Here is a 17,547-nt window from a genome sequence, read left to right as displayed (position 1 = left end):
ATTAAATAAACATGAATAATTAAATAAACAGTACTTACATACTGTAACTGTTGTGACTTCTGTTTAATTCCAGATGCCGTCATGAAATGTAAAGCTGGTCTTGGAGAGAAGGACGTAGAATGTTTAATTGGAGAGACACTTTAAACATGCGCCTGCCCAACTGAAGAAACGTGTTCAGGTATGGTTGATGCAAAATATAAATAGAATGTTCTCCAATTCAAAGCCAAAGTTTAAAACAAGCAGAAACAAAGATTAAACAACTATCGATTATATGGCGTATAAAACATGCAAAAACGATCTTCACTCAAGGCGCGTTCGCTGCATTCTCGTGTATGTATAAATGTCGGATTCCAATATAAGTATTGGAAAGAAAAGAGCGACAATTTACTTGCTTCAAAAGATGTACACAACTATGAACGATCACACATGAACGCAAACTAGGCAACGTGCACGCCACATTCTTAAAAAGCACGTCTTGCCTCTGTACCAATCATAATTGTTTCACTGAAGTGCAAAATGTGTATTTAAAGGTTCAAATGAACCTTTGAAGGAATCAAATGAAGGTTCATTTTGTTAACAGGCCGACTAAATACTGCACAATTCCAGCTTGTTTATATGAATGTTTAAGATTAAGATTCAACTTTATTGTCATTGTGCAGAGTACAGGTACAGAGCCAATGAAATGTAGTTGTTTTTGCTTTTCCCAACTAAGCTGGGGTCAGAGCACAGGGTCAGCCATGAAACAGCACCCCTGGAACAGAGAGGGTCAAGGGCCTTGCCCAACAGTGGTATCTTGGCAGTGCTGAGGCTTGAACCCCCGACCTTTCGGTCAGTAACCCAGAGCCTTAACCGCTGAGCCACCACTGGCCCATTGCCTGTTTGTGTAATACTGCTGTGAACATATGGTTTTCTTTTTATTAATCATAGTAAATTAAGTCTTGTATCATTTGTATGTTGTTGAAAAAGCCTCTACAATAGCTTTGGTTTGCGGTTGGCTGTGGTGTGCTAAAACAGACATTCCCTTATGACTCAGTACATTTGAACATTTAGTCACCTTTATGAATCCAGTCGGGAAGGGAGTTTATTTATAATGTAAGTGCATTTGACTAATGGTAAATTACAACAGCCTGAATTCAGGCAGTCATGTAAAAAGATGAGCAGCTGGTCCTTAAAGTTAGGAGCATAAATAAATATATTTGGCCGATGAAATAGAAAGTGCTCTAAACACAGAGGACTTGTGAAGAGAGAGACCTTATGTCTAGGTTGTAAAACCTTGCAAATGTGTTTTGAGAAGACCATCCTGCTGCAAAACATATGTCTTGTAAGGACACACCATTCGTCTATGCCCATGAGTTAACACCAATTAGACAAGTCTTACCCTGTGACTCATTAGCCAGAGCAATTGCATAGACAATCCAGTGTGAAAGTCTTTGCTTGGAGTCAGACATTTCTTTCATGCGTCCTCCATAGCATACAAAGAGCTGATCAGATAGTCTGAACTGCCGAGTATGCTCAATGTGTGCATGTAGTGCCCGCACAGGGCATTGACAAATGTAATGATTGTATTCTTATGCACATAGCCTTTTCTGGATTTGACAGTGGCTTTTGAAAAACGCGAGTCCGACCATCACCCCTGGTGAGACAAAACCGTGACTCGTCAGCGAATAGCACTTTTTGCCAGTCCTGTCTGGTCCAGCGAAGGTGGGTTTGTGCCCATAGGCGATGTTGTTGCCAGTGATGTCTGGTAAGGCTATAAGGTACTTTATGATTAAATCACGCTTGCCTATAGTGGCACCGGCTTCATATATAGTTGCCACATACACTGAGTGTTGGCGGAGTGAGTCCTGCTCATGAAGAAATCTGAAAATGTCATGTATGGGGCAGTTTACTGGGTTTTTGCCATGTGAGAGACACCAATCAGTGACCACATTCATTTTAGTGCATAGAGGCATCTCATGGATGGCACTCTGGCCTTTAAAATGGTGATCATGACTGAATTTCTGGGGTGTTTTGTGTGTTTCATTCAGGCAACACATGCAGGTTCCAGAGCTTGGGCTGGGGATGCCAGATTGTGCTTTGCATCTGAGAGAGCAGATCCCTCCTCAGCGGTATTTTCCATGGAGAGCTGTACAACATTTCTATAATTTCCGGAAACCATGGCTGGTTGGGCCATTTTGGTGCAACCAATAGAATTGTTTCCTTGTCCTCTCGGACTTGTGAGAGTGACTCAGGCACATCGGGGGAAACGAATATTTCAGTTTCGCTGGCCATTTGTGGGCCATTGTGTCTGCTCCCAGCAGGGCTTGGGACTTCGAGTACCAGAGGGGACAGTGGGTATTCCCCACTGAGGGAAATAGATTGATTTCTGCTTAGCCGAATATTTCCCAAATCCTCAATACAGTTTGAGGATGAAGTCTCCATTCGCCCGGTATCATCTCTTTGGAGTGACAATAGGTCCATGCCATAATTCAGATGGCCTGGGGCATATGTTGCTCTCAGACAGAGGAGATGATGCTTGCTCCATACGAGGTGACGCATTAGTCTCAAAAGTGGTGGTGAATGAATTCCACCTGGGCGGTTTTATAAATGCCACAACTGTCATTTTGTCTGATCGAACCAGGACATAACAGTTTGCCATAAACCCCAATGCTTTTTGAAACAGCTTCAGTGGAAGTGTTCTCTCCAGTTTGAACTGAGACAGACACTGTAGAATGGCCTGAACGCACTTGCTCGTGAGGTGTGCAAGCCGCCATGTGGTGGAATCCCAAAGGAGATTGTTGTTGGGCAGTGTGCTTTGCCCACTTCACATTGAGGCCTAAGGTGTTTAGATGTTGAAACGGTGAGTCACTGTGCTGGCATAACACAGCCTCTGATTGTACTAGTAACAGCCAATCGTCGAGGTAGTTCAAGATGTGCACGCCGCTCAGTTTCAGAGGGGCGAGAACCAAATCAATGCACTTAGTGAAGGTGTGAGGAGCCAGAGACAGTCCGAAGGGCAGGACTTTGAATTGATACGCTGTTCCCTCGAGCGCAAATCTTAAAAACATCCTGTGATGTCCCAATTTGGATAGGAAAGTATGCATCCTTCAGATCTATCGCAAACCAATCGTGTGGTCATACATGCGATAAGATCTGTTACTGAGTAATACATTTGAATGGGCGCTTTGTGAGTGTGCGATTGAAATGTCTCAGATCCAGGATCGGCCGAAGTACACCATCTTCTTTGGGGGCAAGAAAATAATGGCTGTAAAACCCTTTTTGGGCTTGAAAATTTGGCACCTCAGTCGCAGTTTTTATGAGGAGATTGTGTATTTCAGCTCGTAATACTGGCAAACTGCTCGTACCTTTGGATGCAACTGTGGAAGACACTGCATTCTGCTTCTGTACCGAGCCATGGTCCAATCTCTGATTCATACCCGTTTCTTAGATCCACTGATATGCAGAAGCGATTTGCTTAATTTTGTTGAAAAGCTGAATGCTCGAGGGGGTTTTGAATCAGGAATCAATCACATCCAAAGCGACATCAGATCAAAATTTCATAGGCCTACAACTTGAGAACAAAAGAGCACTCAGCCAACACACTGTAAAAAGTTTCACTGTTATTTGAATATTGATGTGTACACCATTTTTGTTGATTCAGCATTTATTTGTATTTTTAATGTTTTTATAGTTTATTTCTAGCAAATATACAGTGGGAATTACTATAGTGACAATGCTCCTTTTAAATATATTATATTTGAATGCAAATGTTTTCAATACCAATTATATTATCAGATATACAGAAGGTGTTTCCCCAAGAACAATGAGCATTTACTTTTAAATTGTAACAATAGATATAATAGATATTTAGCCGGATTTATAAGATGACTACCAACATGAAGGTAACTTATCCCAGCTGTCATCTGATTTGAAAATAAATGTGATATAATTCTTAAATTTTTATTAATTTTATTAAAAGGCCCTGAGAATGGATGAATAACAGAAATTTCATTTTGAGCAAACGGCCCCTTTAAATAATCACTGTATGAAAATGACGCGTCATAAGCCACACCTTCTGATCATGTCAATTCCATCGCGCTGCAGCCTGTCACCTTTGAAAGTTAAAATAATAACTTAACACGCCAATCTCAACACCAAAGACCACTGACAGAATGGAAACCAACCTCGGAGGTGAGAAATGTTGTTTGAACCGCAGCTCTGCGCCGCTTTTAAACTGTTTGTGTTCACGTGAACAGCGGTGTGGCGATGATGACGACACTCCTCCTCTTTCTTTCATACACCTGATTGCGTCCGTTTCTTCGCCAAAGCCGCTGCGTTATCTCCACAAAACTTATACTTTTGGAGAAAATGCTGCGATTTCTTACTTTTAAATGCCAAGTACCAAATAATAGTGAAATGGGAATAGTTTGTCTCGCACTGCAAGAAACTTGAAATACCGGTATTGGTTTGCCAATACGCGACTGTTTGTGATGGTTTCGATTAGATTGAAGTGATTATAACATAGTTTGATTATAGTTTTTTTTAGATTGTAGAGGTTTAAGAGATGTTTAGTATAAAAACTAGTCACTCACATAGACTTACACTAACTTATATTATTATATTGTTATTATTATTCCGCAGATATCATGCTTGAATGTCTACGGAGGCCTCTGAGAAGAGTCCGGGGAATCCTGAGCTGCTGTTTTCCTGCCAACTCTGGTGTGTAACTAAAGGATTTCCAAAATATTATTAACAAACACTTTATAATGACTCTGTAAAGTCACTGATAATCTTTGGATTACCTAATGCTACACAGTCCAGTCGTAAATGTGCATAAGATTGTGTATAAATACGTATGAGTCTTAAGCTTCATTACATTTCTGTTTTGATTTTGATTAATATTTTTAATATTACACAATGCTGCATTAGTTCATTAGATGTGTGCTTTGTTCTTTTTGTTCTAACACAGTTTGTGTTCCCGGTAAAAAATTACCGGCCCACTAAGATTGTTTATAAATCTCTCATAATGCATATGTTATCCCAAGATATTCCATTTGATATATATCAAATATATGTATGTATATAGGCCTATATATATATAATTAGGACCAGTTTTGTTCTTCTTTTTTGAACAATTATAAAAAACAAAAATTATTGATAGAAGGATTCATTGATCAAGCTTATACAAATGATATAATAAATTAATAACCACTTGCTTGATCTAATTGAAATAGGTTTTTGTTTAGGTAGCTGATCCTACCAGTTCTTAAATAATGCTTTTTAATTGGCTGACAAATTAGATTCGTTTCGTTCTCATCATTTGCAAATTTGTTATCACAACAATTATATTCAGAGTTGGTTTGTAGAATGCAGTGAGCAAGGGACCTAAACACACATTGTGTGTGTGTGTGTGTGTGTGTGTGAGTGAGTGATTTGGTTGGTTTTTTGTAATGAAGACATTTTATTAGGTTACACACTAGTAATTGTGAGGGTATTATGCTATAAATGTGGTTTATGAGGACACCCCTAGTGTCCCTGTAATTCGAACCGCTTAAAAAACATACTAAACAATGTTTATTTGAAAATGTAATAATGCCAAAATGTTTTTATGAGGGTTAGGGGATAGATTATATAGTTTGTACATTATAAAAATAATTATGTCTAGGAGAGTCCTCATAATGATAGGAGTACCAACGTGTGTGTGCATGTGTGCACATGTCTGAGGACTTTGTGTGTACAAACACACATCCACATATGCGCACATCTAAAGGGTTGAGATGCTCCTGAACACGTAATATTGCTTTATTTTGTTTATTAATCCGTGCATTTAAAATGGCCATTAATTTTGGACCGGGAACACAACAAGTGAAACAAAACCCAAAAAATGTAAGGATATTGTCCACATTGTTTTGTGTGTTTTCTGATACCATATGTGAACAAAGTCAAGTAATTCTATTTACCATTGGATTAAGTAAAAAAAAAAAGTCATCCGACCAGAACACAACATAAGGGTTAATGTGCAATGTTTGGTAGTGTTGTGAGTGAAAGGTATTATAAGGTGTTACTCATTCTTCTAAATATTGTGACATAATTTATCTTATGTATTGTTTTACCAGAAAAATTTTCAATAGAAGAAACGTCTCCAGTACACCATGTCCCAAGCTCCGTCCGTCCATTTTTGGAGAGTTAATGGAGTTTAGTTCATCTGATTACATCAAGTAAGACACAAATAAGCTCTGACAGTGGCACTTCCTTTCATTTTTAAATGATGTGTGTAGTAACATGAATCTATCAAATATTGAGTGGTGTTGATGGCATCACTTTAAAAAATGTGGTTAATTCAAGTAGACACATTATTGCTGCATATGGTTTCTCATTGCTTATTGCCTCTCCACCTCTTTTCAGCCCAATTGCAGAATTGTGGGACTTTGATTTGGAGTTTGTAAGTTTAAAAGAAGCACTTTTGAGAAGATGGATCCACTTCTCTTTCACTCAAAATTGTCGTCGCTCCAGTCCCCCATATTTATCCCTGAGACAAACTCCCAACAGAAGCACGTTTCAAGAGGACACGCACAGTTGGCGAGTTCAGTGGTGGAACGTCTTCTCTACTGCATTCAAGGCAGCAACCCAGTAGCGTGCCCGCTCCTCTGGGACAGGTTGCACCAGCTGTACTTATGTTACATCTTAGAATAGTTATAGCTTGAATGGGCACAAAGTTACAATTTACCTACTTCTAAATGTTTGAGCGTTGCACCCTTAAACTTATTCTAAGTATAAACTATATATAAACTAAATATTTACTGAAGACACCAACTACGAATAACAGTTGGTATAAAAAATGACTGATTGAATTACATGTTTTGCATAACTTCAATACTTTAGACCTGCACTCACTGAGCACTTTATTAGGAACACTATTGTCCTAATAAATTGCCCGACATAGTCTTCTGCTGTTGCAGCCCATCCGCCTCACGGTTCAACTTGTTGTTTATTCTGAGATGCTATTCCGCTCACTACAATTGTACAGAGTGGTTATCTGAGTTACAGTTCACTTTGTCAGTTCAAACCAGTCTGGCCATTCTCTGTTGATCTCTCTCATCAACAAGACATTTCTGTCCGCAGAACTGCCACTCACTGGATGTTTTTTGTTTTTGGCACCATTCTGAGTAAACTCTAGAGACTGTTGTGTGTGAAACTCCCAGGAGATCAGCAGATACAAAAATACTCAAACCTGCCCATCTGGCACCAACAAACATGCCACGATCAAAATCACTGAGATCAAATTTTTTTCTCCATTCTGATGGTTGAGTTGAACATTAACTGAAGCGCCTGACCCGTATATGCACTATTTTATGCACTATTTTCACATGATTGGCTAATTAGATAATCGCATAAGTACAGTATGTGTACAGGTGTTCCTAATAAAGTGCTCAGTGAGTGTATGGTCATTCCAATCGACCGATAGTACCGTGCAAAGTAGACTTCACATGTTATTTAGCAATCTTAAGTGAGATTACAATCCGAAAGTGAGCATAGGGCACTCCAAACGGCATAGGGAATAAGGGTACATCGATACATGACAACAGTCATTTATCTTAAAGGTTATGGATAAATATTAATTTAAATATATATATATATATATTTAATAAGAATACACATGGATTTATTATATACATTTAAGTATGTGGATTTAAGGTAATTTATATTACATTTATATGCATTTACAGGATATAAGTATATTATGTCATCTTACATGAAACCAGTCATCTGCTTGACTTGAAGCGTTGTCTGTGTTTGTTGTTGCAGGATATTACAAATGACAAGTTTTGTGAAGTGAAGTGAACTTTAACAGATATCTCATGCTCAGTTATTAGGGAGCAGTGAACACTGTGTAGGGACCCTGCAAATCGGAACGCAGCTATAATGTATGATGTTTGCATTTACGAGAGGATCCATTTGACTTCTTTGTAACTCTTCAGGCTGAAACCGATCTAAACTGTGCACTTTCCAGTGCTGTCACTGGCATGCCAAGTTTCAAAACGTACAAAATATGTATAGAATAGTAAAAGGAACCAATGTAAATTAGTATTAATATTTATTCACTGCCCTTATTTATACACTTCCTAAATATTTGTATTATTATTTATGTACATATTTAGATAAAAGGCTACTATTTTGTATATTTAGCCTAGAGATTTTTTGCGTATTGTATTTTAATGGAATTGTTACCGATGACTGTTACGTGATACGGGTTTGAACGTCAACCTTTGCAAGATAACGCATGGCCTTTCAACACTTCTGTTTACAAATTTGAAGGCTGCTTGTTGGATCAGTAAAGGTGAATGTCATATTATGCGATTTTACATTGCTTTATGGAGAGCTTACGCTAAGTATTGTATTAAGAACAGGTGGTGCAACCAAATTAAGCACTAAATTAGATACAAACTAACTAGTAGTCACTAAGCCCACAGTTTGAACTTAATGCCCCAACTTAAGAGACCTTCCACACAGCTGGTGCAGCCCTGCCCTGGAGGCTACTCCTCTGGATGCACAAGTAGTGCCTGCCTTGTGCCTTCCCTCTCCTGGACTCTGAAGGACGGGACCCTCCCAGAAGTGGATACAGCACACTTCTTAAATGAATACAACTCTTGTAATCTGGACCCAACATACAATTTAGATACTAAATTGGATCAGCATGATCACAAGAGATGTTGGCACGATGTTTACATTTATGCATTTGTGACTTACAGTGCACTTATTACTGGGACAATCCCCCCGGAGCAACCTGGAGTTAAGTGCCTTGCTCAAGGACACAATGGTGGTGGCTGTGAGGCTCGAACCAGCAACCTTCTGATTAAGTTATGTGCTTTAGCCCACTACACCACCACCACTCCATGTTTCTGAAAGTTCCGATCAAACATTTATGTATCAGCTCCAGTGTATTTACTTTCCCTTGTGGTGTGACTGGAAGCATGTTGCATCAGCAGCATAGGACACCATCACATCATTCATCACACTGGAAATTGAAGATCAAGTAAAGCACATTGCATTTGGGGATACAGTACCCAGCACAGTAAATGCACTATTTTCTAGAAATCTTGACAAACGTACTGTAGTAGGTCATCTCAGTACTATGCACAGTATAGGTACTATAGAAATAGAATGGTAGTTTGCTAGCCAAAATGTCTTTTGTTTTAGAGCTAGCCACAGCACCCTCAGGGTATATAATGATTTATTGCCAGCAATGGATATTGGTAGTGTGTTACCTTATTGGATCTTTAGGCTGCCTTTTTGTTATACTGCTGGTTGCTTAAACTGTCTAAGGCAGAGGCCTGGCATTCAGGGCATGGTGCTTTACTTCCTACCTGAATGATACAAGTGTTCCTGTAGCTCAAGTGGTATTGCTTGGTGCTAGCAGTGCCAAGATCATGGGTTTGATTCCCATGAGTCACACAAACTGGTACACTTGAATGTACTGTTAAGTTGCTCTGGATAAAAGTGTCTGCCAAATGTGAAATACTTTTTATTGTATTTCAGTTGTACTCAACTTTTCAGTACTGTCTACTAAACATCCTTGACATCGTTTTTGATTTGACCAACCACTGTACGGACTGCCTAACCTGTCAACATGTTCAAAACTCGCCTTAAGACTGTCTAACTTTTGCAATATATTTATCCATGTTTAGTGTTGCTTATCTTGTGTTTTTCCCCCTTTTGTTACAGTTGTTGAAGCTATTGAGTATTTAATAAAAATTTCTTGCAATTTGTATTTTACTTTTCTTAAAAGCTAAACTAACTTCTCTTTGAGCACTTAATCCAGCACTCTTAAAAAAAACTATTTGTACTCTAATTTCTATCTTGACTCAAACTTTTCTAATACAATAGAACATTTGCAGCACTTTTGTATTACTGTTTCCTTAGAATGAATCGCTGATGTTGTATCCTTCCTCAGTTGCTTTGGATGAACGCGTTGGCTAAATGAATAAATGCAAATGTTCTCCAAAGACATCTCTCAGGACTCAAGGAAAATTGTGGAAGCCATAATACAATTAATCTTTGTCGATAGATGTATGTATTATATTGATCATTCAACAGAATTTCAAAATGTCCTACTGGCACAATAAAGATTCAGTGAGATCATGTGTGTCACTTCCCTAAAACACTTCCTTTTTTTTCTATTTCTATTGTGCTATTGCCTGTTTAGTAATAATGTGAGTTTCAATTGCAGATGTGTTTGTGTTTTTTTTTTTTTTTTTTTAAGACAATTGCCATAATCAAATTATGGCAAGTTCACTATTTAAAAATGAATTACATGCATTTGTAAAATGTCAAACTAGAGTACATGCAGAACATGCAAATGAGCTTCATTCATGTCTTCAGGAAAGGAAAGAGATGTGTACATTTCAATAATGCACCTGCCTACTTGTGGTTCGTAGTTACAGTGCACGTTAGAAATGGACTGTGCACACAAGAAGGCCTTTTAGTGTCTTCAGTGATCATACTACCCACAGCAACAGCTAGACTATACTAAGTTGGTAATCATTCATAAAATAATCTATATTCAATTCAAAGCAATAAAAGTTAACTTTGCTTTCTCACTTTTGACATTTTCTTATTTCTGTGCAATGACTCATTGAAAACCACATTTTCTGTTCTAACCAAAGTGGGGCTTTTTAAATGTGCGCTGAGGTAATGATATCAGAAAACCAAAAGATAATACAATCTTTCACAGTCTCAATATGATGTATTTTATAAAAGTAGTTATGGAGAGTATAATCTGATAGATGTACAGTATGCTTCACGTATCAGTCAAAACGCACCTATTGCTTTCGTTATTATTATTATTATTATTATTATTAGGGGCCAAGCAGCTAAATGGATTCCTTATGTCATGCAGATTTCAACAATACCAATTTTTATCTTGTCAGTCATAATGTCCCCCACACTGAATTGTATTAAAACGTCAAGCATTGTCAGATTTAAAAGAACATGTTTATGTATCATAAACATCATGTCCTGAGGATACCTGAGCAGTTTTGAGACAGCGGCACTTATAGATCAAAAGATAATCTACACTTGTATGCTGATTCTAACCTCTCTCTTTGCCATCATCAGCCTGACATGTCAACTGAGTGGCTTTGTGTGTTAAAGTATTGGTTTATAGTTTCAAGGGGGTGTGGGTTTGAATCCCCACCTTGATAAAGCATGCAGTTAAAATCTTTGTCGTTATGGAGATCTCTGCAATGTGCTTGCCAAATTGTTGCTGGGCCTTTCTCCAATCCAATTTTTATTTTCATTTTGTTGTAAAGTTACATGAATATGAAGTTGATTATGGTGACTATGATGATTGGCTGTGATTGCTCTATGCTTGGTATGTCCCTTTGGTGACTGTCCATGTTGTGGCTCTGTGGGGCAGTGGATTGTGCAGTGTCCTGTTGAATGGAAAATTGCAGGTTCAGATTCATCCTGAGACGATGTGTGATGTTGTCTGTGTTTGTGCTTTATGTCATATGTGATCTTTGGATTGTGTTCAATGCTTGCCATTTTGGTACTTATCCCTGTAATTGCTGCTTGTAGCTAAATTCTTCCATTATAACGTATTTCATGACGGGTTAGTTTCCCTTGTAAGCCCGTTTATCGGTCCAATGGCGGTCTCCAATAATACGGGTGAAGGTCTCTGCGCGTTACTGTCTTTCTTGTTACGCAACACAACAATATTAAATGAAATACATTTTCTCTTATGTATTACCTCGTTATTTCATCTGACTCCATAAATGAAAAAGGTTTTAATGATATCTGAGCATAATTAAAAGTGAGTGAATGTTTGATTATAACAGTAACAGTATTGGATCATCAAACAGAGGTAATTGCTATATACCTAAGATTGGTCACATTCACGTTCACACAATCAAAGATACTTCAGTATAGCCCCCATGTTATTTCATACACTTGAATTTAACTTAACGTTTTCTTCAGTAGAGGTCACGGCCACTATTACAGATATAAGTTGACCAACATAACTTCTCTTGTAATAGCTTTGGATTGGCCATGCGTGGTTTCCCGCATACACTTATCTGGAGAAACATCAAATTAAAACAGAGGTAAGACACACCCGAATTTAGATTGGTCTGTTTGCTGTTCTAAACAGAAATTTCCTTTTTGTCTTTGTAAACCAAATACACTTGAATTGATGACTTCATATTAGTCATCACTAATCTGACGCAGACTTGCGGTAACACACTAATTGTCTGCTTGGGAAAACAGAATATTCAGAGTCAGTCAGAATAAAATCAAATGTTTACAATTTATTTACCAGGTAACATCATAAATTCATCCATTCCAATTAGACAGTGATAAGTCAAATTTAGACATTTTATCATTCAAATTACAATTACCTGATATAAACTACACACAGTAAACTGTGTGGGATCGTCTGACTACAGAGAACCATAAACAATGTGTCACATCTCCTTAAATACCCAAATAATGGTGTCTGTCATTATAATTACATTTTAGTCCCCTATTGAGGGGTTCACAACTGTGGGATCAGAATTTGTAATTTAATGGGTTCTTGATTCCTATAGATTTACATATAGGAGTTTGTATGAAGGATCTGGGGGAGGGCACACCTTTAAGGGGCACACCACAGTTCTCATATTTTATAACTTCTTTTTGCTTTTCATTATGGCTGGGAGAATGAGACCAGTTTACCAGGTGCACTGAGACACTTTAAATTATACCAAACATGTATAGTTACTTTTTGTACACACTTAACATTGCATAGTTTTTAGTGAGCTTTAAGTGAGGAGGAGAAGGGGGAGATGATGAGACTGTAGAAGGGAGGTGTGAGCTGCACTGTCTGCGACAGACGAGGCTTTCAGCTTCCAGGCGTGCTGCGTCTCGGATGTTGCTGTTACAAATGCAAGAGAGAGTTCAAATGTTAATTCTCATAAGAACCTTTTGTTTTCTCGAGGGGTAGTCCAGACTTGCTGACACCCGCCTTACACCCTTAAAATTTGTGGGGTGGCTGTGGCTCAGGCAGTAGAGTGGGTTGTCCACTAATCACAGGGTTAGCAGTTCGATTCCCGGCCCACATACCGAAATGCGCTTGGGCAAGACAATGAACCCCAATTTGCTCCCAATGGCCTTGCGTGGCAGCTCTGCTGTCATTGGTGTATGAGTGTGTGTGAATGGGTAAATGAGACTCAGTGTAAAGTGCTTTGTAGAACCACTAAGGTTAAAAGGTGCTATATAAGTGCAGACCATTTGCATTTTGCACGAGTACAGGAAACAAAATAATGTACAAAATAATAGCCTGGTGTTGATGGTATTGTTTCAAACATTTTACATTTCAAATAATATTGAACTGGATGAATATCTGATGCTAAATAGATGACAAATGTTCCAATGTGTTGATTCATGTTCTTTACCCGCACAGCTATAATGGACAATTCCAGCAGGTGGGTGAAATAATGTGACTGTAGGTAATTTATATGATTGAGCACCAGGAAATACACATAGGTATATGTGGCGATGACAGCTGCTCTCAATTGTTCTCTTTGGAGTCAAAAAGTTTAAGGAACAATTGCTCTATAGTATAGCCTACACATTTGTCCCAAGGGAGAGGGGGCCCACCCATAATTACCCAATTATGTCCCAGACACTGTGAATTTTAGAGATGACTCTGTCAAGATTTAAAAGCATCAATTTCAAAATATTGAATGTTTGAATGTTATATAAAATGTAAAAACAGCTCTTTTTATGATCTCATGGAAGTATTATTCCAAATGAAATTGAAAGAAAACTAAAAGGTTTCAAAATCACGGGCAACACGGAGGCTCTGTGCATGCTACCGAGGGAACCTTGTTGGAAACCACCTTGACTCATCATTGAATCATTGTTGGTTATGAGGCCCACCACTGTGCTGTGTTGTGTGATCATCTGTAATTGATTTGAATTAGCGTTTGAAATGCCTGACCACACAGCATTGTGGTGTGGGAAGTGTCACTGTGGACATACAATTGGTATAATTACACCCGGCCAGACGGCCTCTACTTTTGCTTTGGTCAATTTTACAGTCATGCCAACTCTCTGAAAGAGACCAGAGCAGATCAGACTAGGATACGGCCAGGAGACTAAGGGGACCAGAGCCGATCAGAGGGACGGCCAGGAGACTAGAGCAGATCTGGGGGATGGCCAGGAGACCAAGGGGATGACCTCAAGGTGGGGATTGGGTCAGGAGGCCTGTGAGGTGGCCTCAGGGCCGAGACTGGGTCAGGAGGTGGCCGCAGGACAGGGACTGGGTCAGGAGGCCGTGGAAGAGAGTGCAGGCAGAAACTGGGGAACAGAAGCCTTTCTTCTTTTCCACATCCACCAGACAGTCGAAGTTGGCAACGCTGGCTCTGGGACGGACGAGACTTCCAGCTCGTTGGGCGTGGCAGGTGTGGCCGTTGGCTCGTTGGCTGTGGCATGGTGGGACAAGCCATGGAAGGCTGGGGGGCAACCATGTGGCCTCAGGTGAGAACTGGTACATTCCGCACCACATGGTTCACCACAATGGTAAGGACCGCTTAGTATTTAACTGTTCCTTTCAATATGAGGGTCTGGACCTTAATAACTCTCTCTTACCTGGCCCTATGTTGAGTCCTTCACTCCTAGGGGTCCTCCTGCGTTTCCGAGAGCATGCTGTAGCAATAAGCGGGGACATCCGTGGGATGTTTCACCAGGTTCTACTCCTACCTGAGGACCGGGCCCTACTACGCTTCCTATGGCATGACATGCGCAGAGATGACCCTCCTGATGTCTACGAATGGCGAGTCCTGCCATTCGGGACTACTTGCAGCCCCTGCTACGCATCATTCGCACTCCAGCATCATGTAGTAAAGCACAGTGCCCCGGGTGATGACGTGAGAGCCTCAGTAGAACGATGCTTCTACGTAGACAACCGTTTACAGAGCCTACCCTCAGCACAAGAGGCGCAACAGTTATTGGACAAGTTGCGCAAGATTCTAGCCTCTGGAGGATTTGATATCCGTCAGTGGGCTAGCAATGTACCTGAGGTCATCCGCAGGAGAGTATGGATCCTGAGGGGTAGAGAGGCAGTTCGGAAGCATCAAAGGAACTGTCTTGAGTGCTGTAAGTGGAGATCGAAGCCAGCGAAGCAGAAAATGAGTGATCTGCCCCGCCGCGTCTCCGACTGTACAAGCCGGTGTTTTATTCGACCGGAATGGACTGTTTCGGCCCGTGCTCCTGGAGGTGCTAACGTCCATGGACACTGATGCCTTCCTGATGGCACTAAGGAGATTCATTAGCGCCGGGCCAGCCGGCGGAGTTGTACTCCGATCAGGGCACTAACTTCAAGGGTGGGGAGACCGAACTCAGGGAAGCCTTCAACCAACTCAGTCATGACTTGCGTAGACTGTTAGCCAAGAGACAGATCAGTTTCCACTTCAGTCCTCCAGCAGCTCCACACTTTGGAGGGGTGTGGGAAAGGGAGATTCGGTCCATCAAGGCTGCCCTTCGTACGACCTTGGGAGCAGAATCTGTGACTGAGTAGGTGCTCCTGACTGTGCTGACAGAGGTTGAGGCTATTCTGAACTCAAAGCCGCTAGGTTATGTATCGGCTGTCCTGGCCGACTTAGATGCTGTCACCCCTAACTGTCTCCTGATGGGGCGGCCTGATGGAGCTTTGCACGCAAGTAGTGTATCCTGAGTCTGAGCTTCTATCGAGACGCCGATGGAGGCACTCCCAAGTGATAGCAGACAGGTTCTGGGCTTCCTTCATAAGGCACTACTTACCAAACATGCAGACGAGAGGAAATGGCAGCAACTATGTCCTGACATCACACCGGCACTGTAGTCATGTTAGCTGACCCTCAACTTCCCCGTTCCCTGTGGCACATCGGAAAGGTTAAGAGAGTCGTCCCGGGTAAAGATGGTCATGTCAGAACAGCTGAGATAGAGATAAAGGACAAGGTGTACACTCGGCCCATAGCACGCCTAATAGATCTCCCTGAAATTCCGAAGGAGGACAATCCCCAGGCCAGTAGCAAATAGCAAGGGGTGTCCAGTACTCCAAAGGGACATATTTGCACACAAATCTGGGGGTGGAAATGTTGGAAAGGCGGAGCTTAGAGCGCCTGTCAATCAATGGCATTATACAGCGGAGCAAGGCAGACAAAATACATGCCCGTGATATGTGCTAGGTAACTTGTTGTGGGTGCTAAAGAGTGCGTCCATGAGTGACTAACCACACACACACACACACACACACACACACACACACACACACACACACACACACACACACACACATGTTGTGTTTCCATGTTTTATGGGGACTTTCCATAGACATAATGGTTTTTATACTGTACAAACTTTATATTCTATCCCCTAAACCTAACCCTACCCCTAAACCTAACCCTCACAGAAAACTTTCTGCATTTTTACATTTTCAAAAAACATAATTTAGTATGATTTATAAGCTGTTTTCCTCATGGGGACCGACAAAATGTCCCCACAAGGTCAAAAATTTCGGGTTTCACTATCCTTATGGGGACATTTGGTCCCCACAAAGTGATAAATACACGCTCACACATACACACACACACACACACACACACACACACACACACACACACACACCTGTTCGAATACTCTCCTATACCCTCATATCAACCTGACTGTGCCTGTGACTTGTGGCTTCTACTATGTAAATAAACCCCTTTTGAATGGAACCTGACTGTTTGAATCCTATCCTGTGTTCTGACCGACACACCAGTAGGTGAATGGATAATTAGGAACCTCCTTAGTATACCGCCTTTGTTCCTTCCCTAAACTATCAAACAAATACATTAGTTTAAATGAATCTACTCCCGAGGTTATTATTATAAATATGAGCCTCGTCTGAAGGGTTGAGGAAGAGGTGTTGCTACAAGTTACAGTGAGGTTTTTGGTGTTACTCATAGGACAGGATATAAATGTAAGTCTTTTGAACAAAAATGCTTAATGTGACCGACAGACATAAATTGAAAAAAAAAAAGGATGTCGTCTTTTACCCTTGCTATACAGTGTATAGATCACCTGGGTCTTATTCTGATGTCCTTGGTGAATTTGCTAATTTTTATCAGATCTTGTAGTTACTGTAGAACCGAATACTTTCCGTCATTGACCGATTTTTTTTTTTTGTATTTTTTTTTAGCAATGACGGAATAATCTTAAGGCTGTCCATAATTTTTAAAGGAGGGTTATCTATTGTAACTTGTAACAGTAATTCCCTCCCTGTTCTGTTGGTGGCGAGTGTGCATATTAATGAGCTATTATCTAGTATTGTCTCGTCTTTGATCTCAGTGCATGACGTCTTTGTCCTAGTCACCGCTACATACAACTGTAAAAATGTCTGGGTGTGAAAAGTTTCTTCAAACGGCCAAATAGGTTTGATGTTGTTGATAAGAGGTGAAAAAAGATGAAGGACAAGCAATGTTTATCAGTTACCTTCAGTTAATGTTACGGGGCAAGAGAGTGGCAGAAAGGAGGTCAGGAGGAAGTACCGGGTTCATTGGGAGCAGG

The 17,547-nt window shown here is 40.3% G+C and overlaps 1 long non-coding RNA gene across 1 annotated transcript; it reads left to right on the top strand.

The window, feature by feature from the left end:
- The first annotated feature begins 4,051 nt into the window (after positions 1-4,051).
- Positions 4,052-10,109, top strand: LOC127653236 (uncharacterized). The gene is made up of 4 exons (XR_007971786.1): positions 4,052-4,170; positions 4,621-4,698; positions 6,096-6,197; positions 6,385-10,109. It is a non-coding gene; the product is annotated as an uncharacterized LOC127653236 (long non-coding RNA).
- The last annotated feature ends 7,438 nt before the right edge of the window (positions 10,110-17,547 follow it).

This window comes from Xyrauchen texanus, chromosome 12, assembly GCF_025860055.1.
Source record: "Xyrauchen texanus isolate HMW12.3.18 chromosome 12, RBS_HiC_50CHRs, whole genome shotgun sequence".
Lineage (NCBI taxonomy): Eukaryota > Metazoa > Chordata > Actinopteri > Cypriniformes > Catostomidae > Xyrauchen > Xyrauchen texanus.
This window is presented reverse-complemented; position numbering and strand designations above follow the sequence as displayed.